The sequence below is a fragment of the Phalangium opilio genome, unplaced genomic scaffold, assembly GCF_054372755.1.
Source record: "Phalangium opilio isolate 3A_F unplaced genomic scaffold, DU_Popi_V2 ptg000039l_2, whole genome shotgun sequence".
NCBI lineage: Eukaryota > Metazoa > Arthropoda > Arachnida > Opiliones > Phalangiidae > Phalangium > Phalangium opilio.
In genome coordinates, this window is record NW_028324163.1 from 5,108,427 (window position 1) to 5,121,577 (window position 13,151).

Below are 13,151 nucleotides of genomic sequence, written 5' to 3' on the forward strand. Positions count from 1 at the left end.
GTATACTGGCGTCTATACTCTCTGATGGTGTTAATCCCGAGAAATTAATCGGAGAGAATGAAAAATTACGAGCTCTTTTAAAGGAAAAGGAATCCCGTTTGAATAAATTAGAAACGTTGAATAGATTGTCAAGTCAACGGATCATGGAATCGGAGCTAAAACTTAAACATTTTCAAGAAAAACAGGCGGCTACCAGCCTCGGTGCTGATTTATGCCAACAAATGGTGCCAACAGTAAGTGAATTATTTTAATTAATTTTTTAAGTAGGCTTATTTAATTTATTTTATGCTTAATTATTAAATTTAAATTGGAGGAATGAATCACAAAATATACATGGAGAATTGATTTATCGAATACGGAAAGATAGACTTGATCCCGAGGTAGGTTTGGAGGACCGGAGTAGGATTTGAGGACCGGAGTAGATTAGCGTTTCTACAAAATCATTTGAGACTGAATTAAACTAGCTTCGACGTAACAAAAAGGGAGTAGGCAATAATCAGGGTAGGGACGTACAAGGGGGGTTGATTCATTGCCGCCTCTGCGCAATCTCAAAATAACCTTAGCGAGATGGAAGTCAAATTATTACCCCCATGTTTCTCTCTCTTAGTTCCGTCGAAGAAGCTAATTGCATCTTGGACTAATAATAGTAACTTCGCTTTGTTTAGTCTAAGCTTGCATCCAACTTCAACCGATTTATATTCCGCCAAATTATAGTTTCGTTGTTTCATCGTTTTGGTAGGATTTTACTTTATCTAACTAACCCAACCAACACTGATTTCTGACTAATTAGAAAATAATAGTGAAAAAATTCTAAAGCCGCCGCAAGTTGGTCAAAAGTTTTTTTAAGCTAGAGTCACCAAAGCAAATCATTCGCTGCAAAGCCTTGGTACGGACCGCTGACAATTGGAATTTTGCAATTCGAGTGTTTAGAACTTGAATTTCCAGTTCAGGGAGTTCCCTATTTTAAATTAAAGTTAACGAATTGTAATTATACTTAAAATATTTTCAAAACTATATCAATCGCTTCAATAGAAATTAAATTTAATTTTAAAGCAAACGGCGCTGTTCTATCTTATTTAGTTATCTTGTATTTAGTTCAAGAAAATTTGCCTTTATTTTCTTGTGTGTAATCATTTTGGCGTTGTTTAAGCTAACGCCTCGTTTTTAGAATGGTCTTACGGGTAATCATGTTAAGGGTACCGCATAGAAGGGCTACTCACTCAAAATTTCTCTTTATGTCGCACTATTACAATTATAACATAAATAAATATATTGAACTAAGGCTTACGGGTAATCATTTTAGCACATTTAAAAGTAGCGCTTCGAGGGGCTATTCACAAAAATTTTATGTACGCCTGTTATGTACCATACGATGTGGCTACTTACGAGCCCAGCCCTTGGATCGTCTTGTTTCGACTTACATCCTTCTAAGTGTTCATTTTACTTTCCCTTCAATTTCAGGGAGAAAAAGCTGAAAATGTATACAAAACAACGTCCCCGCGTAAAAATAAAAGCAATGAGAATGAATACATCCTCCCTGTTAAAGGTAAGTAAAACTCGCTTTCTTGTTACACGATTCGTTTACAATTCAAAACCAATTTTTTATTTCGAAAAACAGAGCCTGGTGTGGACCTCGGTAAGATAGTAAACTAATCTTACCTAACTTCAGGGCTGATACTTGTTAAAGTTTAATTATTCACCGAGTTTCAAACAAGCATTTTATTCAAGCAGTCTCACAAGAGTGTTTTTACATTGTACTTAAACCCTACTCAATAACTCCCATGGACCGGAATACGCCCCCTTTTCGTCGAGATTAAAATATATAAAAAAGTTCTTGTCTACAATGTAGTGTTCTCAATTAATACTAAAAAACTACTATAACAAATAACATCTTTCTTTTCCCCTAATTATGCTTAATTAACTTTGGTCTGGTAAATTCGATCCTCCTTGATATCTTGTGGGTGGTTGGCTTATAGGTCCCGATCTGGTTACTGTTGGCCAAGAGTGGTTCTCTCTTTGACGCAGCAAAAACGGAGCTATTCGATTGGGTGGGCCGGAGTGTGGCGATGAAGACGTTATTGTTGGGATATGATGTGCTAGTTGTCCCGTGCCATCACTGTTCAGCTGGTCCTCGTCGATGAGTATATCTTGCATTGTTGTCCTCGGCATTCTAGATCGGCATGAGGACATTTCAGGTTGGGATGACTGTCCTTGACCAATATTAGTTTCAGCCCCTGGTTCCGATCCTATTTCTGCTGCTGCATACTGATTCTTTGGTAGTGTCTCCTGGAAGGTTGTAACCGTCCACATCGAGCATCTCCTTCCCGGGGAAAAACCGCGTCGTCTGCTTTACTCATTTGTATAATGTTAAATTGTCCCGAAGTGGCGCCTTAAGCGCCACTGCAGTTTAAAACTCTTAAAAAACATTTTTCGCGGGGATAAAAACCCCCGGCTACAATCTGTAAAAAGGCAGCTATCAGTCAGCAGTTCATTTGTATTCGCGCTCCATTTCGGACGTGTTTTTGTTTTCTTAAATAAATACAAGTAGTATTATTTCTACCACTGCGTCTTATTCTACAATGGACTACCTAGTAAATATAGTTAGTCATGGACAATAAGTCCTTTAAACGGGTAGCCTGGAAACTTCTTGAATTGATAGTTTTAATTTAAATTATTTGTGAGCCGTGAAATTAGGCCCCCTTTCCTACATTTAAATTTTACGGTTACATAAAGTGGCGAGCTTGCCAGGACTCGTTAAGACTGACATTACCAATTGTACTTAACGCGTACTTGTGAACATTACTTGTGCCATTGCTTGAACTCATTAACTGTCGCGTCATGAATCCCGCCGACCCGCATGCTTTAATCGCCGCGATTAACGCGCAGTTACCGGGATCCTATACTCCCCCAAGGAGGAACACTCCTCCTCCAAGCCTTGGTACTAGTCCTACGCATGGACAAGGACAAACGGCTGAAGGAATCCCACATACGCCGCCGCCACCGCAAGGTGCAGCGTCAAACGTTTTGATTCAAACTATTCAAACACTTTCAACTACGTTAGCGAACTAGACCAGCCGCCAGAATTAGGCCAAAACCACCCGCTCACTTAATATTTAGTGGTGTTGAAGGTGAAAGCGCGCCGGAATTCCTTCGGACTTTAACGGAATTCGCTGCCTATCACAGCATGACAGACAATGACATTATCACGCTTCTCCCCCAATTATTAAGGGGTCGTGCATTAATCTGGTTTCGAGACTTGAATAGGCCTAATCAAACAATTACGTGGCGTACAGTGAAAGGCGCTTTTAGAGACTATTTCTTTTCGGTACGAGCGGAGGAATCCCTCCGCCTAGAAATAGCGCAGTTTAAACAACCTGCCGACGAATCTTTTGACGCGTATATCGCCAGGAATTAACCCGATGATTAAAAACCTACGCGTTCCGTACACTGACTCTGAACTTGTTTGTATTTGCAAGAAAAATATCCTCCCCGAAATACGCATCCATGTCTTTAACGACAACATACGGACAATGCGCAGTTTTATAGAAAAGGGCCCCGTAACAAAAGAAATTTTACGAGCGACCCCTTCTAGCTCATTGTATCCTAGAGACAGTGCAAAGTCTACCTCGCGTGAATCCAGTGGGAGAAGAAATTCTCCCGCAGCCGCGGTTTGGACTAAACCGCCAGGGGCAGGTGCGAAATCAAAGGTTGCGAAATCAAAGGCAAAAAATACCAATAGACCAAAGACTCCTACACAGGTTAAGCCCGAGCAAAACGATTTAAGTCAAATCGAATGCTCTAAGTGCGGACTCTTTGGGCATTATGCCACAACCTGTCCGGACAAACAAGAAGTCGCGCAAAGACAGGCTTCGGAAAACGCGAAAGCGGGAAGACAAAAAGGGGATCGTCTTCCCGCCGCGCGAAGAAACTAAAGCCCCTTATGGAAATTGGCTCTAAGGATGTGCGTCGCTGTGAGGTTGATCCTCCCGTGGCCTGTGTATTCGCATGGGACTTTCGCGACCAGACTAGATTCAGGCGCTGATGCTTGTTTTATCAGCTTATATCAGTGGCGTAATTTAGTCAGAACTCTGAAACCAGACTTAGTACTTCCGGAAGAAGAGGAGACTCAATGCATAGTGTTAGGCGATGGACGTTATACCTTCACGAAGGGACGCGCGCGAATAGACTTCCGCTTAGGACAGTTGAAACTAAAGCAAGAATTTCACGTGGTTCTCTCACTGCCAAACGACTTTATTCTGGGAAAGAATTTCCTGTATAAACATCGTGCCGTTTTGGACTTTGGTACAAAAACTTGTCAGATTGACGGAACGACGTTTCCATTCGTGCTTAATCTCCCGGGGTTAAAGACTCCAACACCTCAGATTATCGAGCATATTGAACAAGCTTTCGCGTCGCCTACAATGAGTCCTAAACAGAAGGAAGACTTAAAAACTCTCTTATTACTATTTCCAAAACTATTTTCGGAAAAAGCGGGACGTACTAACTTAGTTTATCACGAGATTCACACTACCACCGATGTTCCCGTTAGTCAACGCGCGTATCGTGTTAGCGACGAGAAAAAACGGATAATTGAAAATCATCTTCACGAAATGATCCGCGACGGAAAAAAGAAGCCATCCGTTAGTCCTTTTGCGTCGCCAGTGGTACTTGTCCACCAAAAATGCGGAAAGATACGTTTCTGCGTCGACTATCGCGCTTTAAATAAAGTTACCATGAAAGATCCGTATCCGCTTCCGCGAATAGAAGAACTATTAGGAAAAATGGGTGCCCCGAAGTTTATAACAGCACTGGACTTGAAGAGCGGCTATTGGCAGATAGATCTCCATCCGCAAGCGAAAGCAAAGACTGCATTCATCACGCACGCGGGGAAGTACGAGTTCGAAGTACTTCCATTCGGTCTTTGCAATGCGCCGTCGTCGTTTCAACGACTCATCGACGAAGTCTTCAGGGATGGACATCACTTTTCCATCTGTGTCTATCTGGACGACATCGTCATTCCATCCAGTACTTGGGCAGACCATTTGCAAGCCTTAGAATATGTCTTTCACCGACTGTCTGAAGCGGGACTTACGCTTCAGACTAAGAAATGTCGCTTTGCGCAAAGCGAAGCGACCGTGTTAGGGCATATAGTAAATGAACGAGGGATTCACATTGATCCCTCCAAGACTAGGGCTATAGTTGACTTTCCCGTCCCAAAGAACGTGAAAGAAATCCAAAGATTTCTGGGCATGGCGGGATGGCACTCACGATTCATCCCGCAGTATTCCAAAATCGTTGCCCCATTAAACCATCTCAAGAAGAAAGACGTTCCGTTCCAGTGGAAGAAAGAACAGCAGGAAGCGTTCCAGGCCATCAAGGATGCGATCTGTATGGCGCCTCCTTTAGCGGCTTACAACCCTAAGTTGCCGTGTATCCTGACCACGGATGCTAGCGACGCCGGACTTGGAGCTTTCCTGTCGCAAATCCAAGATGACGTCGAGGTACCTATTGCCTATGCCAGTAAACAGCTGACCGACGTCCAGAGAAGAATACCACGACGGAAAAGGAATGTCTTGCCATCTATTGGGGAGTTGGAAAGTTCAGGCCATACTTGGAGAACATACCGTTCACTGTGATCACCGATCACAAAGCTCTCCAGTGGTTATTCACCTTGAAGGAACCAAATTCTCGACTTGTTCGTTGGGCAATTTACCTACAGACGTATGATTTCAAGATCATACACAAGAAGGGAGTTGAGAATAAGGTTGCGGACGCATTATCAAGAGCGCCTGTCTCTCTATTAGCCATCTCATTGGAAGACATGACTTCACCGTCCTCGTCAGACGATTCCAGTCCAGCGGAATCCTCGTCAATGACGTCGACCTCGTCCTCAACCAGTAGCGGATTAGCTCTTCCCGCCAATCACGCATTGTACCACTCTTTCACGCTGGAAGAAGTGCGGAATGCCCAACAAGATGAACAAGCCACCAAGGACATCATAGTCCAGTTATCAGGAGACAATCCTCAACGACATCGGTACTACGAGCTGAAGAACGATGTCTTGTATCGAAAGGCCTATGGTAGACATCCAGCGAAAATCTATTTGCCACAGCGGTTCCGGCGGGACGCCATCCGCTTATTTCACGACCACCCTCTATCTGGACATCGAGGTCGAGATCGTACCATCGATAAAGTTCGGGCCAGATACTGGTGGCCTTCGTTAAGGCAGGACGTTACCCAGTACGTCCGCGGATGTCCTTTGTGTCAGATGCACAAGGCCCGCAATAGAAAACGTCCAGGTCTTATGCAGCCTACGATCATTTCTGAGCCATTTGATTTGATGGGAGTGGACATAATGGGCCCTCTACCAAGAAGCCGTCACCATCACAAATACCTCCTAGTATTTACGGACTATGCCACCAAATTTGTCGAATTGTACCCGATGAAGAACATCACCGCCAGAACGTGTGCGAAGAAACTCGTCTCCGTGATAGTTCGCTACGGATGTCCGAAAGCCATCGTAAGCGACAACGGGACACAATTCGTTTCTCAACTTTGGAAGGACATTCTCAAGATGTTCAAAGTCAAACCACGATACATCACTCCGTATCATCCTCAGAGTAACATCGTGGAACGCACAAACAGAGTTCTGGGCGAAATCATTTCGATGTTCGTTGGTCGAGATCACCGAAGATGGGACGATAACTTACCATTTATCCAGTTCGCCATCAACTCGACTACACATACAACAACAGGAAGAACTCCTTTCTACCTGAACATGGGTAGGGAGCCGAGATTTCCCTGGGACTTAGACGTGGGTATGCCGGTAGCGGACTTTGTTGAAAGGTCCGCCTCGCTCTCAGCTTTAGCGAAGCAACTTGCTTTGTCTAAAGAGCTTTCCAAGAAAGCGCAAGCAAACCAGAAACGCTATTATGATCAAAGGTGGGAAGGAATTGAATTTTCCGTTGGTGCACTTGTCTGGAAGGAGACGCATCCCTTGTCTCAAGCGGCACGTGATGTCGCCGCTAAGTTATGTCCCAAGTGGGATGGTCCCTACAAGATCGCAAAGAAGATGGATCGATTGCGATACCAATTAGAAGACCCAGAAACCGGAGAAAATAAAGGAATCGAGAACATTGCTCATTTAAAGCTATATTGGTCGAATAAAGATGTCTGCCAACCGGACGGAAGCCAGTCATCCTCAACGTCACGGAGTTCATCTTCAAGTTCTACCTCGTCACAGTCCGTACCTATACTTCAGGACGACGGAGTCAGTACTGGTGACGAACGTCGTGAGACTCGACGAGAACGAAGACAACGACTGTTGAAAGACCAAGAAGTGCAAACCGAATCGTCTGGAGAAGAAACGAGGATTAATCAACCCTCTTCTTCATCCTCCAATGGATCCTCTTCTTCCCCGTCGGAAGAAGTTCCAGAGTCCTTCCCAGAGGTCTCTGATCTACCTGAGGAATCTGAGCCAGACGCATTCGCCCTATTCTCCGATCCTCCCGCGGTCTTCCGAGTGAATCGGATGCCGCCAGACCTTTCTCCACCTTCCTCTCCGGATAGGAGTTCGAGGGAGAAGTCTCTCCCTCCAACCTCTCCACCTTCCTCTCCTGATAGGAGCTCGAGGGAGAAGTCTCTCCCTCCAACCTCTCCTCTATCTCACCCTGACGATTCCAGTTCTTCCTCTGACTCGGAGGAAGACGAAATGGAATTGTCCAACCTTGTTCCCATCAATCCCATGAGATTCGTCAATCCTTTTCGTAAAGGATGGAAACGTGAGATAGTGTTGAGGAAGAATCCTAAGCCTGGAGGTCCGGAAATGGACATTTACTATCATCCTCCAGCTAATTATCCGCATCAGACTCTTCGGTCTCGCCCAGACGTAGAACAGTATCTACGCCTTCATTCAATCACAGATGTGACATCTAGTGATTTTAATTTTGCCCGTCAAGCCATCTCGCGAGAACCATGGGATATTATTCGGAACGCAACATAACGTTTTGACGCGGCCCATGGAATTCACCATCGCGAGAATTAGCAGCGAGAGAAAACTGCTGCCGAGGCCAGGAGGCCCTCCTCGTCGCCTGCCCAAGACTCAGCGGATTGGGAACAAGAGTGCCGCAGCAGACGACTTTTCTTTGGGGGGGGGAGGATGTAACCGTCCTCAGCCAGAACCTCCTTCCCGTTTTCAAAAAGCTTTGATTAGACTAACGACACTTTTATCCGCTTTCTTAGTCATATTAGTTTGCTTTCAATTGAATGTTTTCGTTTCACAGCGTTTTCAAACGCATTTTAGTAAATTAGTAACACTTTCGGCCAATTTTTGAACATTCAACTTCATTATCAGTTTTATTTCAGTAATATAATAGCAATATCACACACATTTAAGTCGAATAGCGGGACTTTTATTAGACTTTAAACAGAACTTAAACCTATTTTTGGTGTTTTGCCAATACTTACAATTTTACTTTAGTCATTTCATGAACGTCTAACTGCTTTTAGTTCCTTTGAATGCGATTTAATACACATTTTAGTAATTTAACAACACTTTGATCTTCTGTCTTAGTCATATTAGTTCGCTCTCAATCGAATGATTTCATTTCACGTCAGCTTGATCCGTATTTTAGTAGATTAACAACACTTCCGACCACTTTTTCATCATTTATTTTCATTATCTGTTTTATAATAGTTATATATTAACAATGTCAGATATATTTAAGTCGAATAACGTAAGTAATAATGTTAAGCTTAACATAGTGTATTCCAATAATATATTTTTAGCCTAACAGTGTATTCCAACACCTCTGTTTCGACCTACGTTAATGATACGGAATTTGAAGCAGGTGTTGCGGAACTATTTAAGAAAACGGTGCCGCCGTCATATTCATGAAATTCAAGCCAATATACTTCAACTTAATACTTCTAATTATATTTTAAACTTTAGAAATTATTTCAACTAAATATTCACCAATTTCTCTTTATTGAAAATATAGATATATTTCGTAATTTCAAGGATAGTGAAATGTAAATAACGTGTTCGGTGAAGGGGGATAGAGACACTCTCATGGTTAATAAACGGCCTTTGCCAATTTCAAAATATTTCCAATTTTAGGAGTTATTTATATTCAAATTTAATACTATTTAACTGAATATATAGGCATATTCCAAATTTTTGGAGTTATTTCACTTAAAATCCGAATTAAATACTCCTAAATATAAACTTTAGAAATTTTTTCAACTTATCATTCGTCAATTTCTCTTTATTGATAGGCCTATTTCTCATTTTCAAGGAAAGGAAATGTAAATAACGAGGTCGGTGAACGGGAATAGAGAAACTCGGATGGTAAATAAACGGCCCATAAGAAAGCTAACTTTTAATTACATGTTTTGCCCTTTCACATCACTTTAAATTCAAAATTAGTCTTTTAACAGCACTTTAAACGATTTTTTAGTCTTTTGACGGAACGTTTGATTGGGGTTTAGTTAATTAATTAAACTTTAAGCTACATTTAGCTGCTTAACATCAATATGTCTCACATATTTATTCATTTTACATCGTTTTCAACTGCATTTAAGTAGAATAGCACGACTTTCTTTCTAATTTTTCTCATTCAAGTGTATTTTATGCGAAATGCGTAACTTGAATTTGCATTGTTAATCATTTCACGTCACTTTTTATTGAAACTTATTCATTTGTAACAAGCATTTTAAAATTTTCCATATTGTTTTGAGTTCATGTGACCCGACGATAGTGGTGTATAAATTCTTGTTTAAGTTTCAGTATTGGTGGAATTGTAGGCTCGTATTTGCATTCTAAACCAAAGTATGTAACATCAGCAAATTTTACCCGCCTGTGTTCCAATATTTTTAAATACACCATCATTTGACAGTCAAATTGTATTTCTCAACTAAGAAAAATCGTTTCATCCATTGTTCGCGATTGACATTTTCAAATTTCACTCCGTTACACTTTACACTTATCAAATTATTAAGGGACTCTGCAAGGATTCGAACTGATAATGACGTCTTGATTTGAACTGATAAGATAATCTACCGCGTTGTCTATTTCCTCACCGACCTAGTTGCCAAAAGTCAACGTGTCGATAAAAACCCCGAGCCGTGTGTAGGACAAAGCTTGCCGATGCGTTCAATTTTCAACTTCAACATCGAAGTTATTATGTGTTCGTATTGTAACCGTCCTCAGCCAGAACCTCCTTCCCGGGAAAAAAACCGCGTCGTCTGCCTTACTCATATATTATTTTTTATACTAAAGTTTGTATAAATGCCAAATTGTCCCGAAGTGGCGCCTTAAGCGCCACTGCTGTCAACCTCGTTAAAAAAACATTTTTCGCGGGGATAAAAACCCCCGCCTACTATCTGTAAAAGAGCAGTCTAGTCCGTGTTTGCGAAAAACACCAGTTTATTGTTTGCTTAAACGTGTAGTAAAAGTTCTTTGTTATCCAACTCTGAGTCTATTTCTTCCTCGCCATGGATCATTTGGTAAATATAAGTTAGTCATGGACAATAAGTCCTTTAAACGGGAAACCTGGGAACTTCTGAGTGTTCTTTTAATTTAAATATCTTTGTGAGCCGTGAATTTAGGCCCCCTTTCCTACGTTTTAACTTTACGGTTACAGTATTTACACACAAAATAATTAACAAATCGTCCCATGTGTTAACAAAAAACCAAAATGCAATCTTAGAACTAGGGTTAAATTTCGCTATAGCCCCTAAAACATTAAATAAAGAAGACCTCATTACGGAAATTGAAACCGGACTTAATAAACTTAATACAACAGATAAACCCTGCTTAGCACAAAGTGCATTAAAATAATAAAAACTAATAACAAACCTAAACTCAACCTTCCAAGAGAACAATTCTCAGCCCTTAAAGAACTGAAGAACAACCGTGACCTAATTATATAGTTTCCATACAGATATGTGTATGTATGGAAACTAGGAAAAGAAAAAGTACAACCATTCTTAAAATTCTTAAACTCAATTAACCCCTTTATTCAATTTACAGCAGAGATCGAACAACAAAACAAATTACCATTCCTAGACATTTACTTAGTCAAAAATAATAATAACGTAATTAACACAACTGTTTATAGAAAACCATTCTCAGTATCTCTACCCCCACATGCAGAATCACGGCACCCTCTAAACCAAAAATTGTCGGCATTCTATGCCTTCCTCACAAGAGCACTGAATATCTGTACAGAAAAATCGGATTTAGAGAACGAAATTAATATGATAAAAACAATAGCCATGAACAGGGGATTTCATCCCAATATACTAAAACGAGGTTTTGATAAAATTGTCAACAGACACCAAATTAGGAATAATACAAAATTAATTAACGAATTTAAAGATAAACCAATAGTAGTGTTACCGTATATCAAAGGTATAAGTGAAAGCATAGGTAATCTTTTTAGTACCAATGGGATAAAACCCATCTTTCGACCTCTAAACAAAATCCAATCTACAATCACCCCCTTAAAGGACAAAATCAAAACGTTAGAAAAATTCGGAGTATATGAAATCCCATGTTCATGTGGAATGGTTTATATCGGCCAATCTATCCGTAATTTTAAATTTAGGTTCAATGAACATAAAAATGATATAAAAAACAAAAGATGTGATTCGTCAGCACTGGCAGAACACATCGACTTAAACCCTGGCCATTCTATACTGTTTAACAATGCAAAAAACCTAATAATGTTAGACCAATATTTTAAACTTAACCTACATGAATCTATGAATATCCTTAAAAAAAGAAAAACTAAAAAATGTCTAAATCGAGATAACGGCCCCGCGAGTTTTTTAGCTGAATTGTGGCATAGGGGTGAATACAAAGTTCCCGCAACGGACGACACGTGACCCGAATCATGCGGTTTCCTAAATCGAATTTTAGCGAGCGACAGATCAGACCTGATGATGCCTTTGTAACAAAGTAGCGAAACTAGTCGTCTCCGTTTTTAAATAAAAAACGTTTTAAAATATTTATTGCGTAATGAAAGTAGTTTTTATTTCAATATTAATACTTTTATACGTAAGTACCGTTATAAGTCACTCAACTTACATAATTAACGCTTCATTAACATTTGAGATCATTTGGGGCGATGGTGGCAATTGATCTTCTGTCACTTCAACTAATTTCAGGGTTAGTCCATCTATGATACAAGTGAGGTTCCCAAAATCAATGATAGTTCTCCAGTCCTCAAGGAAGTCTTGTCCTAGTATTGCGTCACAAAGTAGAGAGGGGACGATGTGAAATTCTTGACTGAATCGTCTGGTAATATTTTGGTCAAAAGTTATTTCAAAGTCTAACATCGTAGAACCCTTTGTGAACGAATATTGTCCGTTTCCCATAACAATACACTCGGACCTTTCCGAGTTGGGCTCTAACCTAATGTCTCCTCTAAACCTTTGTATCGCCCTCCATTGATCTAAGCTGATCATTGACACTTCTGCCCCATTATCAATTCTAGTAGGTAGGCTTAAATGTTCAAATTGTATCTTTATTAAGTGAGGAGTCCGTTTTGGGAGGTCTCCTCTTCGTTGAACTGTGGCAAGGTGAAGGGGCAGTCCTGCCACAAGTCTGTTGTCTTCATCAGGAACTATCGAGACGCGGGAGGGAGACGTCCTCTGTGACTCTCCCCCGGGTTGGCGTTTCCCGAATTCTGGTCTCTTCGTCTCTCAACCCGTGGTGATGGACACTCGCTTGCATAGTGATTTTGACCACCACAGTTAAAGCAAGAAAAAGGTCGTGCTTCCTGAAAGGATTCCCGAGGAACTTGATTCTCTGGGTTCGAGTGACGTCTTGGAGGAGGTGGAAGGGCTCGTTGTCAAGGCAGTTGCTCTCGTGGTTCATAGGCTGGGTTTCTTCTCTCGAAAATTCTCGTTTGACGAGGGAAATCGTCTTGTGGCGGACGTCTTCTCGAGTCCCGATAGGGTTGCCTAGATAGGGGGTTTGGTCTCGGGAAAGGAGCTCGATAGTTTTGAGCTGGAGGATTTTGTGGAACAACTTGGGTAGAAGTAGGAGTTTGTGATCCGTCCGGAAGAGGGGTGTTAGTACTTCCGTAATGGATGTCCCTATTAATAACATGTCCCATACATTGGGTACACCCTTGACCCGTCCC